At 34.1% G+C, this 16967-nt stretch overlaps 1 pseudogene; it reads right to left on the reverse strand.

The window, feature by feature from the left end:
• Positions 1-15962: 15962 nt before the first annotated feature.
• On the reverse strand, positions 15963-16967 carry LOC112654510 (60S ribosomal protein L10-like; annotated as a pseudogene).

Raw genomic sequence — 16967 nt, forward strand, 5'->3', positions numbered from 1 at the left:
TTCAGACTTCTGATCTCCAGAAATGAAAGGCAAATAGTTCATACTGTTTTAAGTCTCTGTATTTGTGGTGATTTGTTATAGTAGCAATAGAAAATTACTAAAATAGTATTTTTCTCTTACTACTTGGAAGAAGTGGCTCCACTATTTTCTCACCTGCACTGCCATCCTTATTTTTGCTCCCTTGTACGCAATGTGTCTTTTTTCCTTGGCTGCTTTTGAGATATTAGTCTTATCATTGGTTTTGAGCAATTATATTATGATATGCTTTGGCATAGTTTTCTTCATGTTTCTTGTGCTTATAGTTTGTAAGGATTTCTGGATCTGTAGACTTTAGTGATCTTTGGGGTCATTATTTCTTCAATTATTTTTTTCTGGTCTCCAGCCTCTATGGTCTTTCTTTTGGTTGATTTAATCCAATGTATTTCATTTCATTTTGTTTGTCCCATAAGTCAATGAAATACTTTCCATTTTTGTAGGAGGATTCTTCTTTTTCTCTGTGTTTCATTTTGGAGAGTTTCTATTCCATGTTTTCGAAAACACTGACCTCCTTTAATTCCGTACAATAGATTTTTTAATTTTATGGTTATTTTTCTTCATAAACTTTTAAAATTTTGTAAAATTATGATATATAAAAAAGCATAATCATGTACAGTTTCCATATACTCTCATGCCCACGTTCCTTTTATTAATATCTTATATTACAATTTATGAACCAATATTGATATGTTATTAAGTATATATTTTATTCAGATTCTTTTAATTTTCATATATAATGTCCTTTTCTGTTCCAGATCATCATTCAGAATGTCACATATTTATTCGGCATATCTCCTTAGGCTTCTCTTGGCCATGATAGAGTTTTAGAATTTTCTTGTTTTGATGGCATTGACATTTTGAATACTGATCAGATATTTTATGGAATGTTCCTTAATTTAGGATTGTCTGATGTGTTTCTAATTATTTTGTTTGTTTGTTTGTTTCTAATTATTAGACTGGAGTTATAGATTTTTTAGAGAGAGAAAAGTTTGGTATAGTGCTATTCTCATCCCATCATATCAAGGGTACATACGTATCATGATATGACTTATTATTATTAATGTTAACCTTTATCTGGCTAAGGTAGTGCTTTTCAGTTCTCTCCATAAAGTTAACCTGTCCCTACTTTCTATATTGCATTCTTTGGAAGGGAGTTACTAAGTGCAGCTCATACTTAAAGAGTTAGGAATAAGTATCTATATAATTATTTAAAATCATCCACATGAGAAATGTGTCTTTTCTCCTCCATTTATTGTTTCAATATTTTTTTATATCAGTATGGACTTTTGGATATTTATTTTGCACTTAGGTTATAATCCAGTACAACTTTATTTTGTTGCTCAAGCCATGTCTGCTTTTCACATTAAAGATTCCTCCTGTTAGCTCTTGTGTCCCTTTAATATTTTTTGAATATTATTATTATCATTATTATTTTTAAAGCACTTTCTTACTTTCTGACTCTTATGGTACATTTCCTCTCCAAGGTTCTGGGCACTAGATGTGCTCATTACTATTGGAGTGTCAGGACTTCCAGGTCATCTCAGGTGACAGAGCAAGAAAACATATGTGTGTATATGAGCCTCTGTGTATCCACATATTCACAAGTATTTCAGAAGGTAACCACCTTCTCCTATAGAAAGCTAAACCTGATATTATACTGATGTCCTCTATTCAGGGTTTTTTCACTTTAGACATTGTAGTTTTCTCTAGAAGTGTGATTTAAATCTTTTTCACAGATTTCATGCTTCTACATAATTTTTGAATACATGAAATGTAGTTATATTAATTATTGTAATACATCCTTCCTTCATTTTAACATTTGTGTTAGTCCTTCAACTGTTTCAATTGATTACTCTTCTCATTATGGATCATGTTTCTACCTATTTGCCTGCCTGACAATCTTTGATTAGAGGGAAGACATTATGAATTCTATCTTTTTGGAAATTTAATATTTTTATATTCCTATAAATATTCTTGAGCTTTGCTCTGGGATACCGTTGTGTTACTTAAAAATAACTTAATTCTTTTCGTTCTTTTTTGGTTTGTTGGGTGGGATTAGATCAATGATCAGTCTAGAGCTAATTACTTCTCATAACTAAGGGAAGAACTTAATGAGAACCCTACCCAGTGCCCAGCAAATTATGAGTTTTTCTTCAGTTGCTGGTTTGAACAGACATTATACACAGTGCTATGTGATCACTGGGTAATTAAGCCTTTTAAGCCAAGGAATGAGGGTGAACTCTAGAAGCTAGTAATGACCTTCCATCGACAATGATCAAGGAAAGCATATCTCATATCTCTTATAATTTGGAACACTGAATTCGCCAACAGTTAAATAAGCAAAGATTACTCCAGAAAGAAACTTAACCCTACTGACACCATTAGTCCACTGTGGCCCACGTGGGACTTCTGATCTAAAGAACTATAAGGAAGTATATCTGATTCAAGTCATTAAGTTTGTGGTAATTTGTTATGGCAGTGATAGAAAATCAATATGCCAACCTTTTATAATGTTATTCTGATAACTCTACTTCCTTGCTTGAAAAAAATCTTCAAAAGATCAAATCTCCTTTCATAGAATAATGTACAAAATCCTTCACAAACCTATCCCTACCAACAAATTCAGCTACATTTCCCTCTATTTCTGAAATGATATCCTGCAATAGCCTTATAGAAATAGTTTTTTCCTTTAACAAATAGTTTTTTTTTTCTCATGCTATTTCTTGTTCTTAGAAAATTTTCTTGTTTTCCTGAAAATTTCTAATCTTTAAAGGAGATGTAGATCATATGTCTCTGGTATGTGCAACTACGGGTTTCTCCTATTGGCATTTTCATGGCTATTTCTTTTCAAAACCCTTTGCAATTAGGAGGAACCCACATATTAGTATATATCTAAGTATGTTATAACATCTACACACTTACTTCCTTCAAGAGATTGAGTTTCATTGAGAGGGGTGAGGGTAGTTCTAGGAAAATTAAAATCAAGAAAATATGAACTATTGACCCACTAACAAAAGACTCAAAATTAAGTTGATTGCTTAATAAATAGTACTAAGTTTCATGGTTCAATATCTTAGTCCTGTGACAGAGGGGTTTAATGAAAAACAGCTACTTTCTATCACCATGAAGACATCCCAATATCTTCTGAATCCTTGGTTAAGGTCAATTAAGTATTGCATTCTCAACTTTCAAACATATGCATATATAAAAAAGACTTTCTTACATCTAAGGTGATTTAGAAACACATTGGCCGACCTCGTTTTATAGGTGACCTCTACTGCCAAATAAATTGATCCATAGTAAGACAATATTAGAAACATTTGAATGAAACTGATCACTTTAAACCTATACCTTTATTATGTCATGGACTTAAATACTTGGGGAATTTAAATGATATTATTTTTATCACATGTTGGTGCAGCATAAACATATGAAAGGAAATAGTTCTTTTTCTTATTAAAAATTATTCTTGACAAAATATTTCTACTTTTCTCCCAGAAGGTTTAGCTTTGGTTTTTGTGTAATAATAACTTGGAAGTGTTAATATTACCATTCAAAAAAATGGAATTTGAAATTTCTCTTTCTAGAAAATGTATAATTCTACTTTCACAAAGTCCAAGAATTGGCAAGCATAACCCAAGATACAGAAATGAGGATGTGATTGCCTAAGTGGGAAATGTAAGTTAATTAGAAAAGGGGCAAGCAGAAACTTTCAGGAGGGATGGGAAAACTTGGTAACCCCTAAGCAATCAAGGATATCCTTTGAATCATTTTATTGTATTTATTTCTTCTTTTTGAATACCTTCTGTTCTAGGTTGTTATTGGCCTTAGAGCAAAGTACTGATTAGGGGAGTTTTACAGACAGAGTGCTCTTGTCTAAACATTTAAAAATCCCTTCTTTGTTTTTCATTTTGAGAACATGATTCATTAAACTGATGAACACTTATATATGATAAATGGAACATAAGTACTAATTTAGCACTGTGTTACAAATATAAAGAAAAACTACAAATATTTCTATTCAGCATTTCTTGATCATTAACAATACTCAATAGAGAAATCTCTTTCAGTGACCTTTCCTTTAAGTAATTATCACTTGCAGTCAAACGATAGCATACAAATTCACTCATTTCAGGTAAAAACTCTTTGACCATCTATTCTTCTATATTCAAGAATGTGTTTCTAAAAATTCACATATGAAACTAGATGCCATGAGGTTGCATGTTGGCATTTCAATTTCATTAATTAATCAATAAATTTAAAGTACAATTACAGAAGGTGGTAATGAGCTTGCTTATAATATTAAAAACTAATCGTGTTGGAGAAGGAATGTGCAGGAAATGAAATATTTCAATAGCTTCAATTAAAGCTGTAGTAAGAACTGCCATCATAGGTCAAATGCTGAATGATCTAATTCTTCCTCCTTTTTTCCACTTTTGAAGTAGTTTCAAGTGAATGGCCCCTTTAGCGTTCCGTGTGTATTTTACAAACTTTGATGATCAATACTTAAAATGCAAGTGAAGAAGCATCATAACAAACAAGTTATTTAAAACACCAATGTCTGATTCCCCAAAACCAAGCTTCTCATTGAATGAAATGATATATTGTTATGTCACTAAGAAGAATATTTATTGTACATACAAAATTTCCAATAAACAGTATTTTGGTGCCTGGGTTCTAAACTAAACTTAGTATGATTATTTTAGAGAGCTCCTTTTGTTCTGGCCAGGAGCTACTGCAACCTAATATAATTGGATGATGCTGTCAAACTTAAAACTAGAAAATATTTTATATCAAAGAAGAAATATTAATTAGTAGAGGAAATGCTTAGGAGTCATTTGTTTCTATATATGATTTCATTATTTCTTAAAAGGTGTTGCTATCAATGTTGACCAGTTGAGACCCTGGTTCTGCTAGTACTTCCAAATGGATTACAAACCATATCAAAGGGAACAGAGAATGAGATAGAAAAAAAAAAAAAAAAGAGAGAGAGAGAATGAGAATAGAAGGTAGGTCAACAATCATCAAATCATTGGCTCCTGGAAACATCAAGATCAAAGAATCTTTTCAAAGTCATCTAGTCCAATCTCCACACAAAGAGGTAAAATTACCACAGTATTGGAAGGGCTTGTTTTCCTTTCTGTCACGAACTGACCAGATTTAACCTCATTGAGGGCAGAACCAAATCTTTTCTGGTTTATTTGTTTAGAAACTTATTTTTTGGAATTAAAAGTTAAGTTCAAAAAAAAAAAAAAAGTTAAGTTGACTATGCTTAAAACAGATATAGAAGGAATATGGATGAAAGATGTTCCTCATCTGAATAATTTGTTAAAATGGCATAAGATAAATAGACTTGATTACAAAATGACAACATATCGGAACAGAATAAAAATATGTAACCAGAAAGAATTTCCTCTTGTTTATATTTCTTAGCTTAGAAAAACATCAAAGGCTAGTTTGCTTTTTCTTGAGTGTTTGGCAAGAACGTTTTTTTAGGCCAAATGAGGCTGGATATCTTTTTTGGAGGCCAAAGATATGTGGGCATTTGTTCTGTAGCCTGTCTAGGAGCAATAAACTCTGAGAGAATAACTTAAAAGGTGAGTGATTAACTTTTCTTTCTTCCTAAGAGTGCTCATTTATTCAACTTTATATCACAACACCAAGAATGGTTGTTAGCGTAGTGAGAGAGATAAATAATTATGCTCATAGAATACCATTTTTTTTCATTTTAATAAACTATTGTTGCAGTCTCCTAATGTTCTCAAAACCAATACTTGCTTTTTAACTATAAATATAGCAAACATATATATTTCTTTTTCTTCTAAAAATATAATATTCAACTCAAAGGCAAGGAACAGGGTATAATAAAAAGTAGGCTTTTGTATCTTTTTTGCCTTAATAGAATACACATAAAGTTTAGAGATTGATTTATTCCCTCCACCAATTGCTCAATCAGACCTAGGCAGTCAGCAGGAAATGAAAAGCATTCTAGTTGCCTTTATTATGATGATATTTCCTTTGTCATTATTAAATAGAAAAAAATCTTACCATAGAAAAACTTTAAAATACAAAGAAGTCAAAAAGACATAATAGAAGTTTCCCATTATCAAACAACCAAGAAATAAGTAATATTTCCATAGTTTATGTCTCACACAGATACACAATCACATTAATATGTATATAGAAACAATGACTGACATTTACAAAACACATTGCATTAGCTATCACAAGTAAATAGTAATTACTGTTATGAATCTATAATATAATTCTAAATCATTAGATCATATGGACTCCATGGATGTGTCATATTTTATTAAAAAATTCTTTTATTTTTGGACAATTAAATTTTATATTATGTGTTGTTAACACTTTTTTTATACAAATACCTCTACATCTCAGAATATTATTTTATTTTATTTTTTAATTTATTTTTTATTGGTGTTCAATTTACTAACATACAGAATAACCCCCAGTGCCCGTCACCCAATCACTCCCACCCCCTGCCCTCCTCCCCTTCCACCACCCCTAGTTCGTTTCCCAGAGTTAGCAGTCTTTACTTTCTGTCTCCCTTTCTGATATTTCCAACACATTTCTTCTCCCTTCCCTTATATTCCCTTTCACTATTATTTATATTCCCCAAATGAATGAGAACATATAATGTTTGTCCTTCTCCGACTGACTTACTTCACTCAGCATAATACCCTCCAGTTCCATCCACATTGAAGCAAATGGTGGGTATTTGTCATTTCTAATAGCTGAGTAATATTCCATTGTATACATAAACCACATCTTCTTTATCCATTCATCTTTCGTTGGACACCGAGGCTCCTTCCACAGTTTGGCTATCGTGGCCATTGCTGCTAGGAACATTGGGGTGCAGGTGTCCCGGCGTTTCATTGCATTTGTATCTTTGGGGTAAATCCCCAACAGTGCAATTGCTGGGTCGTAGGGCAGGTATATTTTTAACTCTTTGAGGAACCTCCACACAGTTTTCCAGAGTGGCTGTACCAGTTCACATTCCCACCAACAGTGTAAGAGGGTTCCCTTTTCTCCGCATCCTCTCCAACATTTGTTGTTTCCTGCCTTGTTAATTTGCCCCATTCTCGCTGGTGTGAGGTGGTATCTCATTGTGGTTTTGATTTGTATTTCCCTGATGGCAAGTGATGCGGAGCATTTTCTCATATGCATGTTGGCCATGTCTATGTCTTCCTCTGTGAGATTTCTGTTCATGTCTTTTGCCCATTTCATGATTGGATTGTTTGTTTCTTTGGTGTTGAGTTTAATAAGTTCTTTATAGATCTTGGAAACTAGCCCTTTATCTGATATGTCATTTGCAAATATCTTCTCCCATTCTGTAGGTTGTCTTTTAGAGAATATTATTTTAAATTTATAGAAGTGAAAGTACTTGACCAAGAAGCAGAAGCATTGTAAAATATCATAATACATAATATAAATTTTTCCTCTAAATATAAAATACATACACTTTTATCCTAGCAATAGATTCATCATACTCTACTTACCTAGAAAACACTGGGCATTATACATTGGAAAAATGTTTTTAATATTTTATAGGTAAAAATAGTGACATGTCCCTTAAAATTGTGTTTTTGCCAACTGTTTTTCCTTTTTTTTTTCTATTTCGATTATTGCTAACACTGTTTTTTTTTTTCTTCTCAATTGTCTATTTGGGTAATTGTCATTTATGTTAATAGAGCGCCTGGGTGGCTCAGTTGGTTTAGCATTTGCCTTCAGCTCAGGTGTTGATCTCAGGGTCCTGGATAAAGTCCCAAGTCTGGCTTCCTGGTCAGCAGGGAATCTGCTTCTCCTTCTCCCTCTGCCTATTTGCTCCCTGCTCATTCTCTCTCTCTCTCTCTCTCTCAAGTAAATAAATAAAACATTTTTTAAAATGCGGGGATCCCTGGGTGGCACAGCGGTTTGGCGCCTGCCTTTGGCCCAGGGCGCGATCCTGGAGACCCGGGATCGAATCCCACGTCGGGCTCCCGGTGCATGGAGCCTGCTTCTCCCTCTGCCTGTGTCTCTGCCTCTCTCTCTCTCTCTGTAACTATCATAAATAAATAAAAATTTAAAAAAAAATTTAAAAAAAAATTTTTTAAATGCTTTAAAAAGGTTGACTGATATTAAGGATTGCCTTAAGGTTGACGGATATTAAGGACTGCCTTTGTATACAGAGTCTCTTTTTCACTCTAGGTTTTATTTGCTTTTGAATGTAAAAAATCAGAAATTTCTAAGTTTTATGTATCCAAATACTCTACATATTTTTAGGAAAACACACACAGACACACACACATTGAAAAAGTCAAATGTAAAGGTTGGTAAGTAGCTTTAAAATCTTTGTTTCGGAGAACATCCCTAATTATCCTATCACTGGGCAATTTTATTTCACTTTATCATTATGCATGTCTTATTTTACTTGAGATTGTTTCTAACATAAAGTAGGATAGGATATCAAATCATTTTAAAACATCAGAGATCTTAGTGAATATCAGGCTTTGCTTATTATTTCAGGAATGCAAGTAATACAAAGGCATAGGAGAAGCAGGAAGTGTTCTAAGACCACCAATGCTTATTCTCAGATCCATCTTTTTACCATATCACTACACCCTCTGGCACAAATTAATATGTAAGGTCTCTAAACAATATGTGCTTACTTAAAAACAGAATTATTTCAATGTTAAAATATTTCCATTAAATGCTCTGAAAGTTAGATAGCTTATGTGACATTTTCCTAGGAACTATATCCCCTATGTCTATAGATTCAAGCTTTGTTTACTACATATGAACCTAATAAAACAGGCACAGCCTACAAAAGCTGTCCATAGATTAGGATTCTCCCCTTAGAATACACCATTATTGTGTTTGCCAGAAGGTCTGTCATTTGAAACTTTTCAAGACACTCTCACCACATAATCTTCCTACTTTTGTCTTGTGAGTTTGCGATTGTTATTCCCCAGGTTGATCCTTGAGTTCACTGCAGCCCTGTCCAACACCTTGACTGCAGCTTTTTAAGAAACTGTGGGCCAGAGAACCCAGCTAATCTATGCCCCAGATTCTGATCTACAAGAACTATGAGATATTAAGTGTTTATTCTATTAAGTGGTGGTTTGTTACACAGTAATAGATAATTGATTTTTTTGGTAAATGGAAATAGAGTATTGCAAAAAACAAAACAAAACAAAAACAAAAACAAAACAACCCTGAAAATATGGGAGTGGCTTCATAGCCAAGCAGAGGGCAGAGACTGTAATTATTCTGTAGAGTTTGTTAGAGAAAGTCTATTGCCTTGAAGAGAATGATAGTAGAAATCTGGATTTCAAGGATGTTGCCAGTGAGAGTTCAAAAAAATTGACAGAGATGGTATTGGAAATAGGAAAAAAGGGGAATCCTTGGTATGCAGGGACAGCAAGTTTACTAATACTCTCATGCCACAGTAACCTGAAATGTAGAAAATGTGTCCAAAGATGTAGGTAAGGAGATTTCATAGCAGAGTGCTGAAGGCACTGTCTGGTTTCTTCTGAATGTCCATGTTAAATGTGAAAAGAAAGCTAGACACACAGAGAAAGATTGTTTAAAAAAGGGGAGCCAGATCTTGATGGTTTTTAAAATAAATTTTCAGTCTCTCCAACTGGCAAATGTTGCTAAAATCAAGAAATGCCTTCTTAAAAAGATAAATTCCGTGGCGTTGTAAAAAAAAAAAACAAAAAAAAACAAAAAACAAAAAACATGGTCTACAGATGTCTTATCTTTGGCCCAGCCCTCAGAAAGATCAATGGCAAGTGTCTCAGGAGAGTATATACTCACACAAGAGATTTTTTAAAAGGAAGCTTCAGGATTTATATCCAAGAGCTTTGTAGGTATGATTTTTGCCTAATGGAACAAATTCCAATGACATTCACAGGAGGCCTATAAAGTGACAGTACAGAGTGAAAAGCACTTGGAATTCCCTATGCCCATACAAACCTGTCGCAATAAGCAGCATGAGAAAACTATTCAGTTGAAAACACGTGTTAACTTTCATTAAAAAAATGAGGCTCAGAGGAAAGAACCAAGAACCCAGATGGAGATGTGAAGAGCCAATTAGAATTGTTCCCTGGTTTGGGGACCTCATGAGGAAACTCTATATTCATCTGACAGGATTTTGGAAATGTTATGGACCAGTGATTCATGTTTGGTTTTCATTTTCCCATGTTCTTGTCCCACCACGGTATATTGGGTATGGGAGAGGGAGTGCAGATACATGGTCTCTTTAGTTTCAAAGTCTACAGAACAAGAGGACTTGTACATAAGTTCTACTTAAGGAACTACACCTAAGGAGCTTCATTCACATCTGGACTTGGCTTAGATAACAAGAACTGGATTTTAGACACTGCTTTAATTCATGTAGGGAGAATTGCATGTAAGGAGAATGAAAGACTTCAAAGGCTAGAAAATAAACTATGATAAGCTGCATCTAAAATGGCTTCCTACATACCTTGCCTTTAAATTTCTGTACAACAGAACTGTGAGATGATCATGTTTATATACTATTATTAGAAATGTCAATATAAAAGTTTATGATCAGACTTACTTAGTTTAATATCATACTTATATAAAATAGAAATTTCTGTATCCAGAAATTAACTGTTTCTCACAAAATAGAAAAAGCAGGTAACATCAAACAATCTGCTGGATGGAAAGGGGACTGTAAATCATCCTTAGAATATTTACTTTTCAATCATCTGTTGTTCTGTTTCAAATATATATTATCACCAATAATGTTAAAAAACTCTTTAGGACTTAGAACTGATAAATGAATTCAGTAAGGTTGCAGGAACAAAATCAAGATACAGAAATCTTGTCTATATGTTACATGTCTATATATTAACAATGAAGTAGCCGAAAGGGAAATTAAGAAAACAATCTCAATTACAGTTGCACCAAAAATAATAAAATACTTAGGAATAAACTTAACCAAGGAGGTGAAAGACCTGTACACTTCAATTTCTTCAAAGAAATTGAAGAGGTCACAAACAAATGGAAAAATATTCCATGCTCATGAATTGAGAAAATAAATATTGTTAAAATGTTCATACTACCCAAATCAATCCACAGATTTAATGCAATCTTTATCAAAGTACCAATAGCATCTTTTATAGAAATAGAACAATTAATCCTAAAATTTGTATGGAACCACAAAAGACCCTGAACAGCTAAAGCATTTGAAAAGAAGAATATAACTGGAGGTATCATAATCCCAGATTTCAAGATATGCTACAAAGCAGTATAGTACTGGCACAAAAATAGACACATAGAATACAGAGCCCAGAAATAAACCCACAGTTATATGGTCAGTTACCCTATGATAAAGGAGGCAAGACTGTCTTTCATGAATAAATAAATAAAATCTTTTTTTTTTTTTTAAGGGATGTCTGGGTAGCTCAGTAGTTGAGTATCTGCCTTTGGGTCAGGGCATGATCCCAGGGTCCTGGGATTGAGTCCCACGTTGGGCTTCCCACAGGGAGCCTGCTTCTCCCTCTGCCCATGTCTCTGCCTCTCTCTCTGTGTATCTCATGAATAAATAAATATTTTTTTTAAAAAAAAGGAGGCAAGAATATGCAATAAGAAAAGGACAGTCTCTTCAACAAATGATGTTGACAAAACTATATGGCTACATGTGAAAGAATGAAACTTTCATATGCAATACACAAAAATAGACTGAAAGTGGAATAAAGAACTGGGTGCCTGGGTATCTCAGTCCATTAAGTGTCTGACTCTTGGTTTTGGCTCAAGTTGCGACCTCAGGTCATGATCTCAGGGTGGTGCAATCAAGCCTCACGTTGGGCTCCATACAGTGCAGAGTTGCTTGAGATTCTCTCTCTTTCTCCTTCTTGCTCTGCTCCTCCCCTAGTTCATGCATTCTCTCTCTCTCTCAAATAAATAAATAAAATCTTTAAAAAAAGGGAGTAAAGACCTAAACATGAAACCTGAAACCATAAAAATTTTAGAGGAGAGTGATCTTGGCCATAGCAACATTTTTTTTCTAGATATGTCTCCTAAAGCAAGGGAATCAAAAATAAACTACTGAGACTACATCAAAATTAAAAGCTTTTCCACAAAACCATCAACAAAACAAAAACACAGCTCACAAAATGGGAGAAGACATTTGCAAGTGGCATATCCAATAAAAGGTTAGTATCCAAAATACGCAAAGGACTTACACAATCAACTCCAGAAACTCCTAAATAATCCAATTTTAAAATGGGCATAATACATGAATATGAAAGAAGACATATAGATGGCCAATAGACACATGAAAAGATATTCAACAGAACTAATCATCACCTGTTATCACGTCACACTTATCAGAATGGCTGAAATAAAAAATACAAGAAATAAGTATTGGCGAAGATGTGGAGAAAAAAAAAAAAACTTCTGCACTGTTGGTGGGAATGCAAAGTGGTGCCAGCCACTGTGGAAAAGAGTATGGGGGTTCCTCAAAATATTAAAAATAGAATTATCATAAGATACAGTAATTCCACTACTGGTATTTTCCCAAAGAATATGAAAACACCAATTTGAAAAGATATGCATTTCTCTGTTTATTGCTCTGTTTATTATTTACAAGAATCAAATTATGGAAGCAATCCAGTGTCCATTGATACATGCATGGATAAAGAGGATTTATACACACATACACGCAATGGACTATTACTCATATTTGATATATATTACCCTGCCACAAAAAAATGAAATCTTGCAATTTGCAACAACATGGGTTGATCTAGAAGATATAATGCTAAGTGAATTAAGTCAGTCAGAGAAAGACAAATACCATACGATATGATATGAGGAATTAAGGAGAAAGAAGAAAGAAAGAGAAAGAAAGAAGAAGAAAGAAAGAAAGAAAGAAAGAAAGAAAGAAAGAAAGAAAGAAAGAAAGAAAAAGAAGAAGAAGAAGAAGAAGAAGAAGAAGAAGAAGAAGAAGAAGAAGAAGAAGAAGAAGGAAGGAAGGAAGGAAGGAAGGAAAGGAGAAAGAAAGAAAGAAGAAAGAAAGAAAGAAAGAAATCACAAAACAGACTCTTAACAATACAGAACAAACTTATTATCAGAAAGGAGGTGGGTGGAGGAATGGATGAAATAGCTGAAGGAGGTTGACAATATGCCTATCACGTAGGACATTGTTGAATCACTATATTATACACCTGAAACTAATATAACCCCTTATGTTAATTATAGTGGAATTAAAATAAACTGTTTAGTGATATCTATCTAAATGGAACATATGCATAACATAAATATGCTCTAGAAATTTCATTCCAAAGTATATAATTAGCGGAGAAGTATACATATGTTCCCACCAACATATGGATAAGAATACACATACTGGAAAAAATGCACACCCGGTGGTCAAATTAATAAACAGATTGCAGCGGATTCATGCAGAGGAATACTCTAGAGCATGGGAATTCACAAACTACAACTATACATAATAATATATTGAATAAAAGAAATCAGCTGAAAAAAACTATATTCCATATAATTCTTTTTATATGGAATTTTAAAATAGGCAGGGGAAATGTAGTGTTATTGATGTCAGGATAATAGTAATCCTGGGAGTAGAGGCGCTAATGATTGTATTGTAGAAGAGGGGCTTCTTTGGCTTTTGATACGTATGCTGAATACATGCATATATTAACTTTAAGAAAAGGCAAACATAGGTATGTTCACTTGGCCAATGGCAAACTCACAATTCTTGCCTTTTATAAATGTAAATTACACTTCAGTAAATTTATGTCAGAAAAACTAAAATGATTTTAATGATAAAACATTATAAATAATAATCCAGTTTATATTTAAAATATAAGCTAGGAGAAAGAATAGGTTTTGTTTTTAGAATTATCCCAAGGAATAGCTATCTCATGAATAAAGTGAAATATTGTGTAATTTATAAATGACAATGTTAAGATATGGTTAGCCCTAGCAAATTTACTGTGTTTTCTTAGAAAACCTACAGTATTTTACATTTGAAACAAGATGTTCAGCGATTGTGTTATTTACGACTTTTTAAGTTGCAATGCCTTGAGCAAAAAGAGACTTTATTGCCTCATAGGGTTGGGTAGGAATGATCCTTGGGTTAGCTCACAGAATCCAAAGGAATGGTAAAAGAATCATCACTCCTCTCCCTTTATTCAGCTCTCATCCCCTCTTGGTTTTGCTTGGCTTTATTTTGCAGATCAACTTCCTCTGTGGAGGGGAGGAGACAGCTTCTCACAGTTCAAACTCTTGTTCTTTCAATTTAACTAGAAATGGTATGTTTCTCTGTGACTGGATTTCTTTATAAAATGAGGGTAATAGTAACTAGCTCATCAGGTCGTTGTGAATACTGGATGGGTTAGGCAAGTATTCAGAAGGGTCCCTGCATGAAGTAAAACTTGCTTGGGCGATCTGGCCTAGACTTTTCCCTTCAACCTGAACTCCTGTATCTGACTGCCTACTGGAGACCTCCATTTAATGTCTAGTAAACACCTCAAACTTAACATTTCTAAAACTGAGTTCCTGGTGTGTTCTCCAAACCTGCTTTCCTCATGATTTTCCTAGATCGGTATATTCAGTTCTTCTAGTTGTTCAGGCCAAAAGTCATCCTTGAGTACTGTTTTTTTTCTCATATCCCACTTCGAATTTGTCAGCAAATTCTGTTAGTTCTATCAACACTGTCTGATAGAATTTTCTCAGAGAGGCTTCTGTGTAGATTACAATAGCAAAATCAGTCCACTTATTTCTAGACATAATTCATGTATAGAACCCCAAAATTAACAAATGTCATTTTGTTTGTTTTTTTTCCTAACATACTATGTGCTATGTTCTAATGTTAAATTGTTTAAAATTTAATAAGATAATGTGAAACCAACTCTCCCTTTTAAAAATCTTATCCTGAAATTCCTTTCTAAAACAATAATATCTATATTTTCAATTAAAAAAAACTGAAAAACCCTATTGAATTTTTAGTTAACATTCCTTCAAAGTAAATTCTGTTATGTTTATTATGAAAAATGTAAGTTCCAATGACTATTATTTTATCAATTTGTTAAAACTATTTTTAAATATAAGAACATATTATAATACATTATAAAGTACTGTTACTAAGGTTCAATAAAACTAATGAGTTTTTCTTAATATTAGACTTCACTGTTGGCAATATTGCTTAGTTATAAATAAATTGCCATTCAAATCCTGAAATGATTGTAAGATAACTGAACGAAATTCTTAAAACCCACAGCTCCTAAACTGCGTTTGAGGCACCCTGGAGTGTCATAGTGAAGTCATGGAGGTGACATGGAATATTTTGTTGAATGTAGAAACACTCAACATCTCTTGACACCATCTGAGCTACTAGATCAAGGTAGTTCACAGTTTCAATGTTAGATCATGTGCATTGCTCTCAGTGATGTTATATACTTATGAATCTGGGTTTTCTTTTCTTTTTTTTAAGTCAAATACTATTAGAAAATCAGAACAAGAATTGAGGTGGCAAAATCAATGATATTTCAATGATTGAGAAGTTTTGTGGTACTCAACTGGGCCCATACAACCTGTTAATAAGTAGTTGTAATTTTGAAGAATGAAATAAAATATTATTTTTAAATTTATATATTGTGGGGACATCTGGTAGCTCAGTGGTTGTCTGCCTGCCTTCAGCTCAGGGTGTGATCCAGAGGGCCAGGATGAATCTCACACTGGGCTCCTTGCAGGGAGCCTGCTTCTCCCTCTGCCTGTGTCTTTGCCTCTCCATCTCTCACGAATAAATAAAATCTTTAAAAAAGTTTATATGTTGTGTTTTTGTATATGACTATAAAAGTTTTGGATTTTTTTTTTTACTGGAGGTAGGATTTATTGATGGGCATAGATAGGCAGGGGCAGTGCCAAGATTCTCATGAGTCCAGAGCTGGCCATTCATCCAGTGGGCCATAATTATGGATATATTTGACCCTACAGCCATCTGAGATGAACAGTTTTTCAGTCGCCACGTCTTCAAATTCATGGGCATTGAACTCGGGAAAGCCCCATTTCTTAGAAATGTGGATCTTCTGGTGGTCAAGGAACTTGGACTTGGCCCTGCATAGGGCCTCGATCACATGCACCTTGTTCTGCACTTGATAGAGATGGATATGACGATTTGGCCAATGTGGACCCTGGCTACTGTGTCCTAGGGCTTTCCAAAGGCACCCTGCTACCTGTCTGGATCCTGTCAGCTCCAGCACAGGACAACACCCTATTGCTATGGATGCCGTGGAAGGGGTAGAGCTGCACTCTGGTGTGAAAAGCATCTTTGCCACAGCTTTTCACTATGGACTTGTTGGCACAAATAAGGTCAGCCTCCAGGGCTTCAGAGGAGAGCTGCTTCTATTCATCTGAGGCCATGTGGCCAAAGTGGAAACTCATCCACTTTTGCCTTCTTCCACCCTAGGTCAAAGATGCAGATCTTGGTATAAGGGACCCCTCTACAGAAGCAAGACTTTGGATAGGGCTTGTTCTTACAATACAGTTTAACACGGGGTGGAGGGTGGCCGATGACGACACAAAGACCTTCAGTGGTCTTTGGACACCAAAGGAAAAGAGTCTAAATTTTTGGAATATTACAGCTTACTGTCTTGTGTAGACCCAGCTACTTAATAAGTAAAACTGTTGAGGATTTCTTTTGGCCTTGAAACACCATGAAAATTTTCTGTTACTGTAACAGAGAACTGGTGGAGCCAGGTTATTTGTTTTCCATGTTTTCTTTTGTTATTTGCTAAAATTCAAAGGTTTTTTTTCCCATATTTTTCCCAGTTTTATTGAGAAATAATTGACATATTGCTGTGTAAGTTTAAGGTATACGGCATAATGGTTTGAATTACACATGTTGCAAAATGATTACCATAATGTTTCGTTGGCAT

Source organism: Canis lupus, chromosome 15 (genome assembly GCF_003254725.2).
Source record: "Canis lupus dingo isolate Sandy chromosome 15, ASM325472v2, whole genome shotgun sequence".
In the NCBI taxonomy this organism is placed as follows: domain Eukaryota; kingdom Metazoa; phylum Chordata; class Mammalia; order Carnivora; family Canidae; genus Canis; species Canis lupus.